The sequence below is a fragment of the Trichosurus vulpecula genome, chromosome 1, assembly GCF_011100635.1.
Source record: "Trichosurus vulpecula isolate mTriVul1 chromosome 1, mTriVul1.pri, whole genome shotgun sequence".
Classification (NCBI taxonomy): domain Eukaryota; kingdom Metazoa; phylum Chordata; class Mammalia; order Diprotodontia; family Phalangeridae; genus Trichosurus; species Trichosurus vulpecula.
This window is the reverse complement of record NC_050573.1, coordinates 449,117,797-449,138,738: the sequence shown is the minus strand read 5'-3', so window position 1 is coordinate 449,138,738 and position 20,942 is coordinate 449,117,797. Positions and strand designations below refer to the sequence as shown.

General features: G+C 37.4%; 1 protein-coding gene and 1 pseudogene across 2 annotated transcripts in view; both read right to left on the bottom strand.

The window, feature by feature from the left end:
- ATG10 (autophagy related 10) overlaps nt 1-20,942 on the bottom strand; it is a 335,179-nt gene that overhangs the window by 254,560 nt on the left and 59,677 nt on the right. The window lies entirely within an intron of this gene.
- On the bottom strand, nt 10,081-14,045 carry LOC118834918 (annotated as a pseudogene).

Sequence of the window (20,942 nt, the reverse complement as noted above, 5' to 3'; positions counted from 1 at the left end):
TTAATTCACAGTCAACAGTCTTTGTGTATACTCAGACCATTACCTGCTTAGAACAAAGGTCAAAGGAAACATTAAATAAGGAAAAAGGACAAAGATGAAAAGACAGAGCATGAGATTACAACAGCTCCAACCCGACCCACTTTAAACAAGAAATACATTGAAAAATTTTCCTTAAAATGCATATAAGAAAACATTGACTAACAATTTCTGAGAGAAACTGAAGTAAAGCAAAATACTACAGTGGACAAAATGAGGACATTCAAAAAGTACCACCCCAGACTGTAACCATTTACTTTTCTATCCCCACAGGGAGACACGTCAGCCAAGGGCATCACCAATTTAATATACATGCTCATTTGCAAAACACAGCAGAAAAAAATGAAATACTATGAGCACTAACACCTTCACAAAACTGAGAAAAGTGGTTGAAAAGGCAAGCTGGCAGAGAGAGTGGTGGGAGATGAAGGTGAGCTATATTATTCTGAGAGCATCCATAGATGAAAAGGAGGCAGAAGGCTCTGTCTTGGACCCTCAATCAAGTGGTGAAATGGATAGATCACAAGACCTGGAATCGGGAAGACCTGAGGTCACATCTGGCCTCAGACACTCACTAGTTGTGTGACCCTGGACATGTCATTTAACTGCTATACGTTTCAGTTTCCTCAATTGCAAAATGAGGATAATAGCACCTTTGTAAAGATCAAATGAGATATTTGTAAAGCACGTAGCATAGTGCCTGGCACACAGTAGGCATTTAATAAATGCTTATTACCTTCCCCTCTCCCATGTCCCATCTTTTCCTCTCTCTATTCTTCCTCCCTTGATAATCTCCTTAGTTCCCACGGGTTCAATTATTATCTTTAGACAGATGATTCCCAAACCCTTACCAAGCCTTAACCTCTTTCCTGACCCCATTTCCACATTGCCAGAAGTCTACAGAATTGTCCCAACTTACTGCATATCACTCCTCCTCTCATACTCCATATTCCAGCCAAAATAGCCTGTCAGTCAATTTTCATAAGCAGACATCCACAAAAGTTCTAAAAACTTCTCAAATCTATATTGGTAAAACATAGAGGCCATGTGTTTGGAAGCCCCAAAGCTGTATCATAAATGAAACATTATTTTATTCAAGTTTAGCCTGAATTTCATATTTAACTCCTGTTTATTTACATAAAATTTTGTTAAATGCTCTAAATTCTGCTTTCAAATGCACATATAGAATTCCTACAACCAGCAAGGAATATACCTGTATATGGGAAACAGACCAAACTGATCCATGTAATTGTGTGTACAGATTATATCTATGTTATCAGATGATTCTGTATATCAAAAATAATTCCTGGTTTACTGGAAGAAAAGGGTTATGACTTTCACTATTTTCTATTTCTGGAAAATTTACATGTTGCAAAGCAGCAAGAACCTAGGCCCAAATAAATAAATAAATAAATGCATAAACAGTGCACGCACTTCAAGGGTCTGTTTCTTTCAAGAAACACGAACAAAATGGAGTTTTATTAGCTGTTTCATTAAGTTTTATTTTAGACAAAAACAAACACTGAAAGCATATGTGCAACATCTGATGCAAAAGGATTTCATTCTAACAGTCTCTGTACAAAACTCATTAATGTAACATTAAACGTGCAGACCTGTCAAGCAATTTAAGTATAATTTAACTCATTTTAGTTTATTTATCATTTCTGACACAGTTTATTTAACATGTTCTAGTCTTTAAATCAACATGTGTTCCAAGCTAATATGTTAAATCTGTCTTTTCAATGACGTTTTGCAAATAAATATCTATAGCATCTGTTGAGGGCAATTAGAACATTTACTTCTTATCAAGTCAGTACTTAAAGTAGCTGGATATCAGTACTTTTGCAGAAAAACTTTTTAAAACAGATCACTTCATATTAGTCAAACTCATGTTGCCTTTCCTCACTTTCCCTTAAAGTACAAGTGCAATTTTAAAAGAAATTAGATCAATGTTTCACTATAAATAGCATTATTATATTTAAGATCTAACTGTAATATTTAAGATTTGAAGTAAAAAATAAAAAGCTAATGTGTTCCTCTTAGAGCAAATTCATTTATGTTGGGGATTAATCATAGTACCACTGGTAAAAGCTGCCAACCTCACTACTTTTCCTCTCTAAGCCCAGCATGACCTAACTAAAGTTGGTTATGTGAGAAAAATTTCATAATTATATTGTGTCAGTTTATAACTTCAGCTTATTAGATGCCTTTGAAATAAAGATAAGTGAATTTCCTCTGTTAATTAAAACAGTTGCATATTGACCTATAAAATCTGAAAGTGCTTAAGATGGGAGGGAGAATTAACCAAAAGTTACTTCTCCAAGAACATTCCTGATCCCTAAGGAAAATGCAGTTTGATTAATCAGATACTGGCTTTTATTTGGATCTCAAATCCTGAACATTAAATGTAGTAGGAAGACCTTATTATACCTGAAGGTAGTTAACAGAGTAATAACTCTTCATTTTCATGGGACCATCCTCTCACACACTCATACACCCGAGCAGTCACTTGAATGGAAAGAAGCAGAGGCAAACACACAAGACTGTGGCTACTGTGATGGAGCAGAAGTCCCAGGACTGGAGTGAGAAGATTCAGGTTCACATCCAATTCTGTCTTATACCTGCATGATCTTTGCAGGTCACTTCACGTCTCTGCACCTCAGATTTCCATCTGTCACCCTGATTTGTAACCTCAGTGTCCCAGGCACACCTAGGACATTTCATTAGGGTATATCCCAAGGACTTTTTTTAATGCAAGTATTTACTGAATACTCAATCATAGAGGACATTCTTTGGATTCATTAACAAAGCTAAAGAAATTAAAACTGAGCTGTTTAATTTTTTAATTAACAACTAAACTTTAATTTAAAATATAATCTTTAAAATGAGACATAAGATGTTGCATTTTTGCTATAGTGATAACCAGGCACATAAAAACATAAAATCAAACTTCACAACCTTTATTTTTAGCTAGATAATAAACTAACCAAAACAGATTAAAATTTTTTCCTCTTCATGTCTTAGAGAATGAGACACTGATCACCAAATACCATGTATTTAAATTCCTCAATCATATCACAGCAATTAACTGATGAAGTCCATTCTTATTCAATGTACAAAATTATGAGTGAGTCTGTGAGGAACTGTTGGGACATTATGCTTTTCAGTTTGATTTATACATGTGTTAGTTTCAAAAAAGCTCTTTCATATGAACAACCTGTAACAGATAAGACAGCGAGACATTGGCCAGCAGTGCAAAAGAATGGAAGACGGAAAACTGGTCCTTCAGCTGATCAAGCCATTCTTTGATGGTATTCTAGCCCCACATTTAGGAACAGATCAATCATAACACCATCCTCTGCAATCTGACTTCAGCTTCCAATTCCTCCAAGGACACTTTACATTTTTTTGGCAATGATTCTCACATTCCTGCCAACATCTAAGCTCAGCAGTTTTCCCATTGCGGTCTTAATTTTATAAGTCTCCTGTTCAAATCAGCGATCAATGCATGTATAATCACTGAATCTAGGAATGGATAAAACAAAATTGTTCTCTCCTGATCCTCTTTTGTATTAAAGTGATGCTAAGACTCAAAAATACCACCAATCCAAGCAGATGTTTTCTCTTTAGTAGAGGAACTGATATATCGTTCTCTATATACATTTTTATACCATCATTGAAAGCAGATTGTAAATATTTGGGATCACCTGTCATTGCAGCTAAAGGATGATGTAAGCTTTTTATCCCCGTTACCTGAGATCTGGAGCATTAAGAGCTTTAGCCCCTTTTACCACCATCTGTAGAATAAGCACATCATGAGCAGGGCAAAGATGAACTTAAATGAATTGAAGTTCATGGCTAACTCCCTGACTTTGCAGTTAACATCAGCAAAGTGGGCTGTTTCAGTAATAGCTTCTAGTTTTGTTTTATAGTAGCTACAGCTTCTGCTATGCCTCCCCATTTTGTGTTTGACAGAGACTTCAAAGTATTCAACAGGGATCCTGCTTCTTGTGAAAATCTCCATTACTGCATCCACATATGACTGTCCTCTGTGAAGGCATATAAAGAGTCCGAGAAAAACTAAAAAAAAAGAAGAATCAAAGGCAATTCTGTTTTGTTTGCTTGAAGCCCATGCACATTTTAAAGGATGGTTTAAACAATGTTCAAAGCAACATAAAAAAGTGTCTCTCACTGTTTCTTTCTTTACATTTCATTTAAAGTCCCACAGGATATTCAGACACAGCAGATGTGCCCCCAAAACAAATAGACATCATTGGTGACCAATCAATTTTAAGAGTCACAAGGACATCATTTAACTGTTCAAAAAAGAGGACAAGCATCAATTGTAAATAGTCTCTGAACAGACACAAAACGTTCAACTGGTTATCTATTCATGGTAGCCGTAGTAGCATCATCGGCACTTATTGAGACCATCTTTCCATTTAGTAAAAACACCATCTTTTATTGAACAACACCATGCAAAACCACAATTACATCACTTTGGATTAATTACTAAGATGGGTAGTGTTCAGAGAGATTGCTGCCCATGCTTTGCCCTTACATGATATTCTTGGAGTATATTGACAAGATTTAGATACAAACTTCCCTCAAAATTGTCAGCATTTTCACTGTGACCCCTAAATAGTATTCCACTTTTTACCAAACACATAACAATGTAATTAGTGGTTCCATTATACTTTAGTTATGTCACCATTCTTCTTGTTTAGACAGACAAGCCAATTTGCCTTCATCCAACAATACGTCAATAGGTTTCCCTTTATTAAATATTTATCATCCAGGGGCAAGTTTCTGAATCCCTTAACATACTGGATCACTGTGACCTTCGCTTGCTGCATCAGTAAAGGAAAAGAAATAGCAGTAAAAGCACAGTGCTTGATCTTAGACTATATTCTAACTATCTACAGTTTTTATATCAATTGAGCTAAAAACTCCTTTGTTTATTTAGCATTTTACTTGTAGGAAACATGATCTATTTGGATTGATGAGGCATTCTAGATAATCAGAACTGGTTGTCTAACCTACTTTTTGGAATATCACAGGCCAGGTCACCAAATTTCGTAACATTGGATAGCTTCGACTAGTCACATTGACTTAATAAACAAAGTCTGCTTCTTTTTGTCATTACTCGGTTAATTACCCACACTGGAACTGGTAGCAGCATTATCTTCATATAAGTTATTAACCAAGGAGTCTGCAGTATTTGCACTACTATCAGCACATTCATTATAATTCAGTTTGTCTACCCAGTTTCTTATCTTAATGAACTGATCCATATCTTACAATTAAAAGAGGGTATCATATGATTGAATTAAAATATAAAGCCATAGGTTTTGTTATGCTATTTCAGTAATGTACTTATGACAAAGATTACAAACACTACACTGTGCTAGGCAAGCCTGACATGGCCATTTATATAGGTCAAAGAATTATCTAGAGGAGTAGGGAGAGAGAAAGAAGAAGATCCTTGGTAATGTGGTAATGCAATAATGAAGATCCATGCTACAAGCAAGTGGGGGCTTTCTATACAATTCTATATCTATACCATATAATGTGGTACTTATTACACAATATAACAAGCTATATTTTAAAACTAAAAGCATATAAAACAATGAAATTAAAACATAAAGCTACTTTTCTTCTGGCATTACAGTGTGTGCGGCACACATAGTACATAGCAATTCTGTGTGCACACCATTGCTTGGAGTGATGAAATAGTTACATATCCCTTCAATTGTCATGTCTTGACAATTCTACCACCACCATATCTTTCATATCTGTCCTTCCTCTCTCCTCACACGTCACCCACCCTAGTCAGGCCTTATCTTCTCTCCTATATTGCTGCAATAGATCCAGAACTCTCTTTCTTGGTTGAACTGAGTTGCCTTGCTCTCAATAGAAGAGCTCCTTCGCTCTATATTTTCTGGCATACTTTCTCCAATTTCTGTTTTGCTGGGTTTCTTGGCTAAGTGCTATGGTGGAAAAGGAGTCCCACCCTTGATATAAAGCTTAGTGTCCTGTTTCCCCTGCCCAATAATGATACAGTGACCAGAAATTAGGTTAAGCCTGAAAATCTCACCCTCTACACTAACATCATTTAAGGAAGCATACAGACCTATTTCTAACCTTGGTACCAGCCTGTTCCATCCCCCACTCTCGCACCCTGGAAGAGGATAGTGGCCTTTGGTCTCAACCTCAGTCTCCCTTGGAGAAGGATAGGGAGAGAAGAGGCTAGGGATGTCTTTTCTGACTCTTTGAGTCTCACAATGCCTTCCCCATGCTAGATGCATGAGGACAGCCCTCACAACACATGGTGGCACAGTGGATAGAACACTGGGCCTGGAGTCAGGAAGACTTCTCTTCCTGAGTTCAAATCTGGTCTCATACACCTACTAGCTGTGTGACCCTGGGCAAGTCACCTTGTGTGCCTCAGTTTCCTCCTCTGTAACTGAGCTGAAGAAGGAAATAGCAAAGCACTCCACTGTCTTTACCAAGAAAACCTCAAATACGATCACAAAGAATCAGATGTGACTAAAACAAATGAGTAACAACACACACTCATGAACATATCTTCACCCAATATAATGTGATTTCTCTGAGGGGAAAGGATGTTTCATTTCTGTCTTTTCATCCCCAGTATCTGTCACAGAGCCCGGCACATAGTGAGGACTAAGAGAGAGGTTCATTTGTGGAACAGCATTAAATCCTACTACAACAAATATCATTACAATAAAATTGGATTGTTATGGAAAGCTTTGTTATATTAAAGAAAAGGAATTGACGGGTTACTTTTATGTAAATTTGTAATGTTTTGTGCATCCTATTTCATTATTTAAGAGGAAAATATGAACACTGGCATGTCTTATCTCCTATTTTTCAAATAAAATTTGGAGGATTTTCACAATTAAATTTTTATGGCAGACTGCCACTTTCTGGGTGGGTTTTTTTTTGTTTTCATTTTTTAAAAAAACCATTTTTATAAAAGGAGCTTGGCTGTAACGCATCACATTTAAAAGGAATTTTACTGCACAATAAAAATTTCTATGTAGCCAAAATTTTCTAACTCTTGGCCAATGGTCCATTTATCTTGAGCAACATTTTATGCAATGACATTCTAATAAAACAAAAGAATTTTAGACAGTCTCTTGGAGTTCATTATAATGTAATTTGGCCCATACTCTATTGTGTGAAGCAGCTTACATAACAAAATTGCACATTTGTATAAATAATGTTCTTAATATAACAAAAGTTTTACATGGAAAAAGCATCAGACTCACCATCAGGGGAGCCTGTGTCGGGTCCCATGACCTCTGACTCAGACCATAGGGAATGCCTCAAACATGAAGGACACAGCTGTCACTGAACTTTTGACAGTTACTCTGTGCCTAAGATGGAACACAACTTGAGTACAGCCTGAGATATAAAACTTGCTTAGAAGCACAAACACAATTTAAAATGTATGTATCTGTCCTGGGCCTTTGTCCTTGGTCTTTTTTCAATCTCTGCATCTTTTTTGGTGATCTTATCAGCTTCTGGGAAATCAAACATTATTTCTATGCTTAAATATATGCTTAAAGGCATATAACATGTAGACTAATTCCAAAACCAATGACATAGTTCTGGCCTCAAAGCCTCATACCACAACTAATAAGGGGGGTAGCTACAGTGGATAGAGTTGGATAGAGTGCCAGGTCTGGAGTCAGGAAGACTCATCTTCCCAAGTTCAAATCTGGCCTCGGACACGCACTAGCTGTATGACCTTGGACAAGTCACTTAACCATCTTGCTCAGTTACCTCATCTGTAAAATGAGCCGGAGAAGGAAATGGCAAACCACTCCAGTATCTTTGCCCAAAGAACCCCAAATGGGATCATGAAGAGTTGGACATGACTGAAAAAACAACAGAAAACAACCAATAAAAGAAATCACTATTTCTAAATAACAACAAAATTTAAATTTCACAAGCAAAAGAATATGCTTATGTTTCAAACTTATGTTTCGAAACTAGGCTGATTTTAAAATGATGTACAAACAGAGAAAGGAAAATCTGAATCAAAAGAGGAAGAGATCGTGAGATCTGCACGTGATAAGACAAAGGAAAACACCACTGAAAGTCACTATCCATCACTGTTGTCTTTTATATTCAAAATGACTGGGATCTTCAAAATGAGATAACAGGTGCAAAATTGCCTTAAACATTTTAAAGCACTGAAGAAATATAAGGTCTGCTCATTAAGCATTAAGTGTACCAGACAGAACACTGAATTGGATGAAAAGTTGATTCAGTACAGTATTTCTTATGTTCTTGAATAGTCGGTATGTTTCTAAATAGTCGGTATGTTCCATGTAATTTAGCAGCCTTTTGTGTGGTAAGTAATAATTAAATAATTTCAAATATGCCATATTTCTTATCAGAGCAAATAAAAAATATTAGCATAGAGGTACACAAAAATTCCCATAGCAAAAAAGCATTACCGCAACTCTTCTGATACGATATTCACCAATGCTCCTCTACCTACCCCCCAGGAAAACCCCCAACTCCTCTTCTATATGTGTACTTGGATTAATGAGTGTTCTCAGTAACCGGATTTATAATCTCAATGTGAAATCTTAGAGTCGCCAAGTCGGCTCATTAAATAAAAAGGCCCTACTTTTTTTATATGTTGAGAACAAAAATCTGTCTCGCTTCACAATTTCCAACCAAAGCTCTTTCATTGAAAGTTCAAACTTTGACCTAAGTATTAAATTCCTGATAGACTCTGGGCATCTTTTTTATACTGAAGAAATCCTTCGCAAAGTCTCTGACTAAAATCTTAGGTTTCAAATGGCGACCTGTAAGAAAGGATGCATTGTAATTCTTTAGCTAATATTTGGTCTCCACACCACCCCCTCCCCCAACTATAATTGTGCCTTAAAGAGTATTGTAACTATCCCTTCTCAGAGATCCTCTTGGATAGACTTTTAAAAATCATGGGGTTCATAAGCATTTTACTCACAACCAACACAACCTGTTCTTCCTAAAAGGACTGCTTAGGTTAGGACATGCATATATTTAAGTGACAAACTATTTCACAAAACTCAACCTATTACAGAGAGGAAATTCAGTGTTATTGACTAGGATTCAAAATTTACCTCAGTGAAATAGCATGTCTTCTTGGTCTACAGAGCCTTTAGCAAACTACTTCATCCTTTCTCAAAATACTGTTCATGCTGGTAGTTTGATCTGGACCTTGCTTAAGTTTTTTCCTAACCTCCACAGATGTGCTAAGATTTTTTTTTTTACTTTTACCATCATTAAAGGAACATCATAGCAAAGCAGTTTTTTTCTCTCTATGAATTTGATTTGCAAACTCAAAAGTACTTGGTTTAAGAAAATACAGTATCACTTTAACATTAACAGAAGATATATTTTCATGGTCCTTCAAAAAATGGTTTTGATTAAGGAATTTGGTGAAATTTAGAAAGTAAACTTGAAGCAAAGTTTTTTCACTTCAAAGCTTTGAAAATCTATAATGTTATTAGTGTGAGTACCCCTTCCACTGATATAGATCACAATGTGGTCTCCACAAATAGTCTTTGAGAGCTGGTAAGACCAAAATAATTCATCAGTCTAGTGAAGAATCTTCTAAACTGGGTTATGCTGAATCCTGGTAGTACCACCAGAATCCAAATGTAAAGCCTTTCCTGTACAGTTGTTTCTCCAATTAGAACATAAGTCTCTAGCTAGTACCAATATTTCTTTCTTTGCATTTTTATCCCTAGTGCTTAGCAAAGTGCCTGACACATGTTTAATATTTGTTTATTGATAAATTTATTCATTTCCAGCTTGATAGGACCTTCCAAAGAATATGTTCTTATTGACATAGCCTTTGGAAATCTGGGGTCACCAGGTCCATACCATGATGAGGTATCCATTTTATTATATTATTGACTAATTTTCAATGTGTTAAGATGACTGCAGGCCTTCACTCCCTCACTACTGCATACAAAAGCCAACATTACAATGAAGAGTATTCACTGGCTCCCATTAAGAGGTCTCACACTGAATACCACCTTTGGAATGATGCACGATGTCTTCATAAACTTCTCCATTGGAATGGCTTCTTCTTTCTTGAGATGAGCCAGGGTCCACCAGTTCTGCCTGATCCATTTCTTCAGTCTCCTCTACTTTCTTTCTTTCAGACAGTAATTTTTCCAATAAAGATAGCTTATCTGATGAAAGAAAGCCATTCTCTGGAAGATCACTTTAAATTTAATTATTAGAATTCCTTTTTCATCAGGTCGACAATAAATTGGCATGCCTTCATTCAGCACACATTTGATATCTCCATGTTTAAACAATCTGCCCAGGATGAGAAGTAATGACTATAGTTCTACTATTAAGAGTTGATATTAGTTTCTGAAAGCTACAGCTTCAACCAACTGGCTATCCATATACATGAAAAGGTGCTCACCTCATCCTGAAAATATAGCATTGTCTTACTGATCAAAAACAATATCCTGGCTCCTAGTCACCTTCACCATGGAATGTTATCTTCCACCTCTCATACCCTTGTCAATAATCGCCAGAATCTTTTTATCTTGAACAATTTTCCTTCCATTACACCTTTTACATCCAACCTTGGCATTCCATGCAAACCTACTGAATTTGCTGAACTATTTGCATTCCAATAACCTTGCAACTGGGACAGCATTCTACAGCTCCTTTCTTACGACCCCATCCTTCACATCTATCACAAATTACATTCTTTGCAAAGCCAGTTTTCTTGTACGTAAATTATGTTTATCTTCCAAGGTCACCAACAACTTATGAACAACATTTTTACCTCTCCATTCCCGCTGCATTCGTCCCACACCCCTCCAAAAAACACATTAAAAATATCCTTTGGAGAACCAAAGCCACCACCAGAACCACCCTCTTTGATAGCTTATTCTACACTTTTGTCATTTGAGACTCTTTTTGCATCAAAAAGCACTTCCTAAGCTTGAGAAATCTGTTTGAACTTTTCTTCTTTGTTTGGATTCTTTTTTTCCTGTATACATTTTATTTAATATTTTAGTTTTCAACATTGATTTCCACAAGATTTTGAGTTACAAATTTTCTTCCCATTTCTACCTTCCCCACATTCCAAGATGGCATATATTCTGATTGCCTCGTTCCCCTGTCAGCCCTGCCCTCTTTCACCCCATTCCCCCCATCCCCTTTCCCCTTACTTTCTTGTAGGGCAAGATAGATTTCTATTCCCTATTCCCTATACATCTTGTTTCCCAGCTGCATGTAAAAAAATATTTTTTAAGTATTTTTAAGCATCTGCTTTTAAAACTTTGAGTTCCAAATTCTCTCCCCTCTTCCCTCCCCACCCACCCTCCCTAGGAAAGCAAGCAATTCAACATAGATCACACATGTATCATTATGCAAAACACTTCCACAATGCTCATGTTGTGAAAGGATAACTATATTTCCTTCCGTCCTATCCTGTCCCCCTTTATTCAATTTTCTCCCTTGACCCTGTCCCTTTTCAAACGTGTTTGTTTTTGATTACCTCCTCCCCCTATCTTCCCTCCCTTCTATCATCCCCCCTTTTTTATCTCCTCCCCCTTACCTTCCTGTGGAGTAAGATACCCAATTGAGTGTGTATGTTATTCCTTCCTTAAGTTGAATCCAATGAAAATAACATTCACTCATTCCCCCTCACCTGACCCCTCTTCCCTTCCAACAGAACTGCTTTTTCTTGCCACTTTTATGTGAGATAATTCACCCCATTATATCTCTCCCTTTCTCCCTCTCTCAATATATTCCTCTCTCATCCCTTAAATTTATTTCATTTTTTTAGATATCATCCCTTCATATTGAACTCATCCTATGCCCTCTATCTGTATTCCCTTCAACTCTCTTAATACTGAGAAAGGTCTCCTGAATTACACACATCATCTTTCCATGTAGGAATGTAAACATAACAGTTCAACTTTAGTAAGTCCCTTATGATTTCTCTTTCTTGTTTATCTTTTCATGCTTCTCTTGATTCTTGTATTTGAAAGTCAAATTTTCTATTCAGCTCTGGTCTTTTCATTGAGAAAACTTGAAAGTCCTCTATTTTATTGAAAATCCTTATTTTGCCTTGGAGCTTTTCTTGGAGTTTTTCTGGGCAGGTGATTCTTGGTTTTAATCCTAGCTCCATTGACCTCTGGAATATCATATTCCAAGCCCTTTGATCCCTTAATATAGAAGCTGCTAGATCTTGGGTTATCCTGATTATGTTTCCACAATATTCAAATTGTTTCTTTCTGGCTGCTTGCAATATTTTCTCCTTGACCTGGAAACTCTGGAATTTGGCCACAATATTCCTAGCAATTTTCTTTTTGGGATCTTTTTCAAGAGGTGATCAGTGGATTCTTTCCATTTCTATTTTACCCTCCGGTTCTAGAACATCAGGGCAGTTTTCCTTGATAATTTCTTGAAAGATGATGTCTAGACTCTTTTTTTGATCATGGCTTTCAGGTAGTCCAATAATTTTTAAAATATCTCTCCTGGATCTATTCTCCAGGTTAGTGGTTTTTCCAATGAGATATTTCACATTGTCTTCCATTTTTTCATTCCTTTGGTTCTGTTTTATAATATCTTGAGTTCTCATAACATCACTAGCTTCCACTTGTTCCAATCTAATTTTTAAGGTGGCATTTTCTTCAGTGGTGTTTTGGACCTCCTTTTCCATTTGGCTTATTCTGCCTTTCAAGGCATTCTTCTCCTCATTGACTTTTTGGAGCTCTTTTGCCATTTGGGTTAGTCTATTCTTTAAGGTATTATTTTCTTCAGTATTTTTTGGGGTCTCCTTTAGTAAGTCATTGACTTGTTTTGCATGGTTTTCTTGCATCACTCTCATTTCTCTTCCCAATTTTTCCTGTACTTCTCTTACTTGCTTTTCCAAATGCTTTTTGAGCTCTTCCATGGCATGAGACCGATTCATATCTTTCTTGGAGGCTTTTGATGTAGGCTCTTTGACTTTTTTGACTTCTTCTGGCTGTATGATTTGATCTTCTTTGTAACCAAAAAAGGAATCTAGAGTTTAAGTTTGATTCTGAGTTCGTTTTTGCTGCCTGTTCATGTTCCCAGACAACTACCTGACCCTTGAGCTTTTTGTCAGGATATGACTATTTGTAGAGAGTACTTTGTCCCAAGTTTTAGGGTCCCAGCAGTGCTGTTTTCAGAGCTACTTCTACTCCACCATCACCCCAGGCTCTGTCACAGCAGCACTCCTCCTCCCCCAAGAACCGCCAACTGGGATCGCAAATCAGCTACAAGCAGGGCACAGCAAGAGAATCTGCCTTTGTGCCCACAAAGTGCTCCTTGCATTCCCACTCTGATCTGCTGCTAGATTCCTCCCACCATGTGAGCCAGGGACTTGGGAAGCCACTGACACTGATGCTGGTGCTCTGGAGGTGGCCTCAGGAGCTTCCTGCTACCACTGCACAACCTCCTCCACCCCCAGAGCTGGCAGCCCAACCGCTCTGAACTCGATCCTACAGTTTCCCCTTAACCTGCTCTTTGGTGTTTGTGGGTTGAGAAGTCTGGTAACTGCCACAGCTCAGTTTCATGCCCCCAAGGCCTGTTCTGGCTGGCTGATTCCGGGTCTGGTCTGTCCTGGTGTGATCCATGCCAGGCTGCCCTCCACTCTCAGCACTGTGCGATAGACCCTCCCCAGCAACCATCCAGGCTCTTCTGGGCTGGAGATCTGTTTCCCTCTGCTATTCTGTGGTTTTCACAGCTCTAGAATTTGTAAAGAGCCATTTTTTACAGGTGTCTGGAGGGATTTTGGCAGGGAGCTTAAGCAAGTCCCTGCTTTCCTGCCACCATCTTGGCTCTGCCCCTTTGTTTTGATTCTTAACTGGCTGATATTTCAAGGGTAGTTTTCTACATGCCTTTGTTAGTTCTTCCTGGGAAGAAGCACTGGGTTTTACCCCCAAAACATTATAAGAAGTCATTTCCATCACCATTTTCTATAACTGGAGATGAATATAAGTGGTATATCATGTGTCAAAATGCCCATATCCCATAAGATGGGGCAAAAGGGGGCCGATGTTAGGGGAGCAAGTGGAAACAAAAAGGAAGATGGGGCAGGGGAGCAAGTTTTCGTGTATGGAACTCAGCAGCAGCTACTGCCCCCTGCTTCTCACTGAGTTTTCTGGAAAGTCAATGAGGCATCTTTTAATGGCAATAAAAGAATGATCATGCAATAAAAAATTAAGTTTTCCAAACACAAGTTTATTTGTTAATTTTATTCAATATCTTTACTCCACAGAGACCACTGGATAATGTCTGTCTCTTTTAATGAACCCTGAAATTTCTCTAATAATAGACAAGATAATATGCACATATAATAGATATCTATGCATACAAATATGAGACATTAAAATGAAATAATCTACCTTTGCTAGCTAAAGAGCATTACTATAAACAGGCTAATGTAAAAATAACAGAGATAAATGGATAGTTTGGGTTTATTTTAAAATGGATTTATTGAAGTTATTAAGTTTTAGAGTACTGAATAGTTACAATCTAATTTGACAGAAAATATTTTTCTGACAGAGGCTTATGAAAGTTTAGGTTGCATATGATGTAATAATAAATAGTGAAGAGTTTGGTTGTATTGTACTGCCCTAGAGGGGAAGGGAAGAAGGGAATAAGCATCTGTATAGTACCTGCTATATGCCAGGCACTATGCTAAGCACTTTATAATTATTATCAAATCCAATCCTCACAACAACCCTGAGAGGTAAGTACAACAATTACCCACATTTTCCAGCAGATGAAACTGAAAGAAACAGAAGTTAAGTAACTAGCCCAGGGTCACATGGTTAGTGTCTGAGGCCACATTTGAACTCAGGACATTGATTCCATGCCCAGTGCTCTATTCATATTCACTGAGTCACCAGCTGCCTCTAGAAACTCATTAAAGATCGCTGCCTCCCATAACAGCCAAACCATGGACTGGAACAGACAGAGGAGGCATGTTTTTGGACAGCTAATTTTACTGTCCATAATTTATTCCAGGATCTCATTGGTTATTCATGTTTTGCCATTTCTTGTTCAGTAGCCTGTACGGATGTTGCTGAGGAAAATGCTATAGAAGCTAAATGTGCTATTTTTTTTTAAATAGCTCTCGTGATCACAAAAAAAGCTGGATAAAACCATTAGCTTATAGATCTAGAACAGGTCCCCAAAGGTCTATGTCAATTTGCCAAACTCCTAATCGATATTCCTATCTTCCTGGCAGCTACATGGTATAGTAGATATAGATAGCACTAAGCCTGGAATCAGGAAGACTTGAGTTCAAATCTGGCCTCAGACACTCACTAGAAGTGTGATCCTGGGCAAGTCACTTAGTCTCTGCCTGCCTCTGTTTTCTCATCTGTAAAATGGGGATAATAATAGCACCTACCACCCAGGGTTGTTGTGAGCATCAAATGAAATAATAATTATAAAGTGCCTGGCACATAGTAAGCCCTATATAAATGTTATCATCTTGGGACAATGACAATATTAAAAAAAAAAAGCATTAGACAGCATTCTGAATTTGTCCTTATATCTATCATGTGAGCTAAAGTCAAAGAGGTTCATCACCAGGAAGCTTCCCATTAGGTGAGGAATCATCTTTAGGCACAAAGGACAATATGGGACATATGTTAAAAGAGTACCGAATTTAGAGTCAAAAGAACTGTGCTCAAATCCTTATTCTGTTTGTTTTTTTTTTTTATCCCCAAGTGACCTTGGGCAAGTTACTTTACATCTGGGCCTTGGTTTCATCATCTACAACAGGACTGTCCAACCTTAGGTTTTTATTGAAACAATAGATAATATATTTTGATTTGCCATTTCAATGAGAGCTCTGCGGTAGCTCAGCTTCATTTACTAAAGCATTTATGTAAATTTCTATGCTTGTAGGTGGGCCACATAAATCATACGGCAGGCAGCATGTAGCCCGCGGCCGAATTTTGGACAGCCCTGATCTATAATATTAGTGGGTTGGACTAGATGATCTCTATGGTTCCTTCAAATAATAAATGAGCTATTTTTTCAAATCCCATTTAATAACTTCAATACTTCTACAACAGAAGTATTCATTCGTGATAGAAGAGGTCCATGTAATTCAAAAAAGTAATTAATCATTTATCAAGAATTCATCCCAGATCCTCCTTCTGTATCCCATTTCATGTAATTCTAAATCAAGAGATTCAGCATTTTTTTTCATTTCTATAGCACCTTTCCAGAGGTAATTCATTGATTTAACATTTAATTTAAATCCACAAGATGTCCTTAAGGAACTTACAATCTAGTAAGCCAAGGCATACTGAGAAACAGCCTAAGTGATTAAATTGGGCACATAAATAAGTACATTCTCACCTGCTACAGATGCTTAAAAATAATAACAGGACAGAAAGATCATTTCTTTAATTAAATCATTAAGTCTACCAAGAGTTAGGTCAGCATCATCTTTCCCATTATTTGGAAGATGAGGGAAGAAATATTGGCTAAGATGCTATCCTATGGACCAATATTTCAAAGGGAAACCCGACTAAAATAGATACTAATTTCAAGAGTGAAATTCTGAAGATACTAGCAGAAATAATTCTGATTAGGAAGGAAAGATTTCTAAAGAGACTAAAGAGGTTACACAGGGAACCCATTTTAAAAACCTTCATATTTTAAAAACAAGTAAAGAAAATGGAATGTAACCCACAGCACATTTTTGAAGTTCTAGAATCACACAGGCAAGTTCAATCTTGCAGACTTTGCAATTAACCTCAATAATGGCTCATGGCCCTAGTCAAGGCTTCCCTTTGTATCTTTTGGCCTAAGTGGAGCGTCATCCCCTAGACCAGCACAAGCCACGTAACTCATCACGTTATTAGTAAAAGGCAAGGTTTTGTTTTCCTCCTCCTTGTCACAGCTGACGTTTTATTGCTTCTTGGTTCTGACTTCCATAACTCCCAGCTTGAACCAGGTCTTTAGATAGATCTAAGATCCTCTCATTTGACCCAGGAATTCCTCTATGAATTCACTGCTGCTCCTCTGCTCCTCCCAGCATGTGCTGTGCAGTTCCCAGGATGCCTCAGTAAGTAACTCATGCTTGGGGCAGCATGGTTCTCTGAAGGACGCACAACTGTACATGCCTCCCTCCAGGAAATTGGGCCTATCTCTGTGCTTACTCCCCCTCTGTTTTCTGCCCACTCTATACCTCTACAACATTCCAGCCACTGGAATCCTTTTCAAAGATCAAGCCAAAAGGTTAGTTCAATGAGCTTCATCAATGAGATAGCAACAGCATGACTATAATACACAGCTGTCTGTGTTCAAGAAGCAGTAGAGTAGGAGGAGGCACTCCTTCTAGGTTATGTCTAGGCCCACCCGCTACAGCAGCAAAGGGAAGGTAACTGAAGACGAACACAAAAGAATATCACTATTATATTTTTTTTAAAAAGTGTCAGGAGCACTAAAGCTCAGAATTGCAGAGACTGGCAATGAATGCTAACAAAAAAATAAGTTTCTGCTGTCTTTTTTTTTTCCTTAAGCTATGTTGAAGACAAGAAGAGAATCAAAGAAGGGAAAGGACAAATGGTTAGAGAAAATGGTACGATGATAATTGATAACTGAAGGCATCTAAGTAGTATCTAAGTGATAAGAGTATTGGAGTCAGGAAGAACTGGGTTTAAATCCTGCTTCATATGCTTTCCAGCTGTATGACCCTGGGCAAGCCATTTAAATCTGAGTCTCAGTGTCCTCATCAATAAAATGGGGATAATAACAGCATCTCATAGGGTCATGAGGATTTAAATAAGTTGAATGTGTAAAGTTCTTTGCAAACCTCAAAGCACTATGTCAATGCTATTTTTGTCATTATTATTATTATTAAAAGGTTGGACAACTCAGCTTATACATGAAGCAGCTTGTCACAGTTGAAAGAATGCTGGACACTAAGTCTAGGAGATACCTGGGTTCAAATCCTACCTCTGAGATTTTGCAACTGTGACCATGAGCAAGCTACTAAACTCTCTCAGCCTCAGTTTCCTCTTCTGTAAAATTGGGATAATAATACCTGAAGTAATTACCTCATAGTGTTATGAGGATAACAAAAGAGACGTGTAAAATGTTTTACAAATCTCAAAGAACTACAGAAATGTGAATTATTGTTTTGATTCTGTTTTCTCTTCCAAAGAGACGACTCTCTGGACTGCAATGATAGAACAAATGTGGTTAGCAAGTATTGGAAACCGAGGATAAGTGAAGAGATATGTACGAGAAGACCTAGCTGCCCTCAATAAGTTTCAGTAGCCAGGCCCAAACAGGCTATACCTTAAGGTACTAACAGAAAAGACAGATGTGATAGCTAAGCTCCTGTTGGTGAAATTTGAAACATCTTGAATAGGAAAATTGCCACAAGACTGAAAAAAGGCAAACGTAGTCCCAATTTTCAGAAAAGGAAGAAGGTGGAATCTGCCAACTGTAGCCCAATGAATATAATTTCTATTCCTGGCAAAACTCTATACACATTACTAAAAAATAATTTGTGAGCACTTAGAAAAGGAAGCAAAGTGAGTAAGGTTTTCTCAAGAAGTCAGGGAAAAAATTTCCATACTCTGACCCAGAGATCCCACAGAGCATCTAAAGAAAGAAAGATCTCCTACATAGCAGAACATTCATAACAGTAATTTTTGCGGTCACAAAGAATTTGAAATCAAGTGGATGCCCATCAACTAGGAATGGCTGAACAAATTGCGGTATGTGGTATGTGATGTGATGAATGAGAAAATTGTGAGAAACAAACAATACGAGAAATTCAGAGAAACATAGGAAAATGTACATAAACAAATGCAGAACTATAAAAACAACACATACAATGACTACCAAAAATAATAAAAATAAAATGAAGCTAAACACTATGTAATTATAACTGCCAATCTTGGCTCCAGAGATGAGAAGAGAAAATCCACGTACCTTTCACTGGGGAGGAGACAATAAGAATGGAATAGGAATGTTGCATTCAAACATCCTCAGTGTGTCATTTAGTTTAGTTTTACTTAACAGTTTTGTTTGCTTTGTTTGCTTTGTTACAACGGAATACACAGGAACTTGCAGAAGGGAAGAAATTATATAATCTAGACACAGCATCAATAGAACTTTTTTTTAATGAAAGAAAATAGGTCATGATAAATTAATCCCATTTCCTTTTTTGATAGGGTTACTAGACCAATAGATCAAGAGAATGCTGTGGACATACTTAAATAACCTTTCCGCAGAGAATTCAACAAGGGCTTTCATGTTATGCTGGTGGAGATAGAAAGATGTGGGCTAAGTGACAGTAAAAGTGAACTCAAAACTGGCTGAATGACCAGGCTTAAAAAGTAATTATTAATGGTCATGTTGAGTTAGGGGAAGATTTTTAGTGGAATGCCCTAGAGAGGGAGCTTTGCCCTGTATTAGTCAACAGGTTTACCAATGACACCAATGAAAGCAAAGATTCTCGTGTCAAATTTGCAGATGACATGAGTTTTGGAGATATAGCTATCATGAAAGGCAACAACACCTATTTCCAAAGAGATATATAATGAAGAATACTCAATAATGGCAAAAAAAATCAAGGATGAAATGCAAAAATTCAAAGAAATGTAAAATTCTACAGTTGGGTTTTTTAAATCAATTTAATAAATAAAAAATGAGTAGGGATAATACTTTTATAGTCACCAGCCAGCAGAATAAATCCTTAAGTAGAAAGTGAGATAGTATTTGAATGCATTTTGTTGTTGCCATTGAAGAGATAGTGATAAATAACCTCGATTTCAACTTTTGTGAAATTGGGTATTGGTAAGACTTCTTTTTCCATCTCTCTGGCCTTCTGCAAGGTGTCTCTCTCCCTCTACCTTTCTGAATCACTCTGCCATCTCCCTCTTCTAAGGTCCTCATTAACTTTAACCCAGATTTATGTACTTATATAGTATGGGTTAGTTGTGTGGCTAGCCAAGTTTCTGTGAAATAGAGCTGGATGTTTTAATGGATTTCAATCTTGATTTGATTTCACTGTAACATGGAAGCCAAAAAAAACCCCAAAACTAATGCTATGCTCGGCTGAATTAAGTGACGCATCCTGTCAGGGACAGGAGCTCCATTAAAGAACTCTGAAGACTCTTTCAGCTCTTACACTCTGTGATTCCATGATTTAGCATTTGGTCTCCCTTCGTCTAAGTCCCTTTTATCTCCAATCCATCCTCCACACTGCTGCAAAAATTATCTTGCTAAGAAACAAGTGGGACCACATCAGTCTCCTACTCAATAATAATCAATGGCTCCCTATTACCCAGAATAAACTATAGACTGCTCAGCTTGGCATTTAAAGTACTTTAAATATGGCCCCAATATATGTTCCTAGTCTAACTTCATATTACTCCTCTTCATGCATTTCATAGTCTAGCCATCTACATCTGTGAACAGTGTACTTATTAAGTTAGACTTTGTGCATTCACACAAGCTGTACCTGATGTTTGAAACTGACTGCTTTCTAGTGATTCCCTCCCCAAATCCTTATCTTCCTTCAATGCTCAGTTCAGAGGCCACCTTCTCGCATGAACCTTCCCCAGTGCCCTCAAATTAGCACCTTTGGCTTAAATCTTGTGACTCAAACTTCAAGACTAAGGGACGACTACTATCTCATAACACACAGCACAGAAAAATCGCACGCTCAAATTCTGTAAAGGTGAAAAACCGCACTGACTCTACAACTCTAACATTATACAGTGATAATACATGTCACAAAGGGTAAGGTATTACATATATGTCAGCTAAAGATAATAAGGACCTTAGAAGAAGGAAATGGCAGAATGATTCAGAAAGACAGAGAG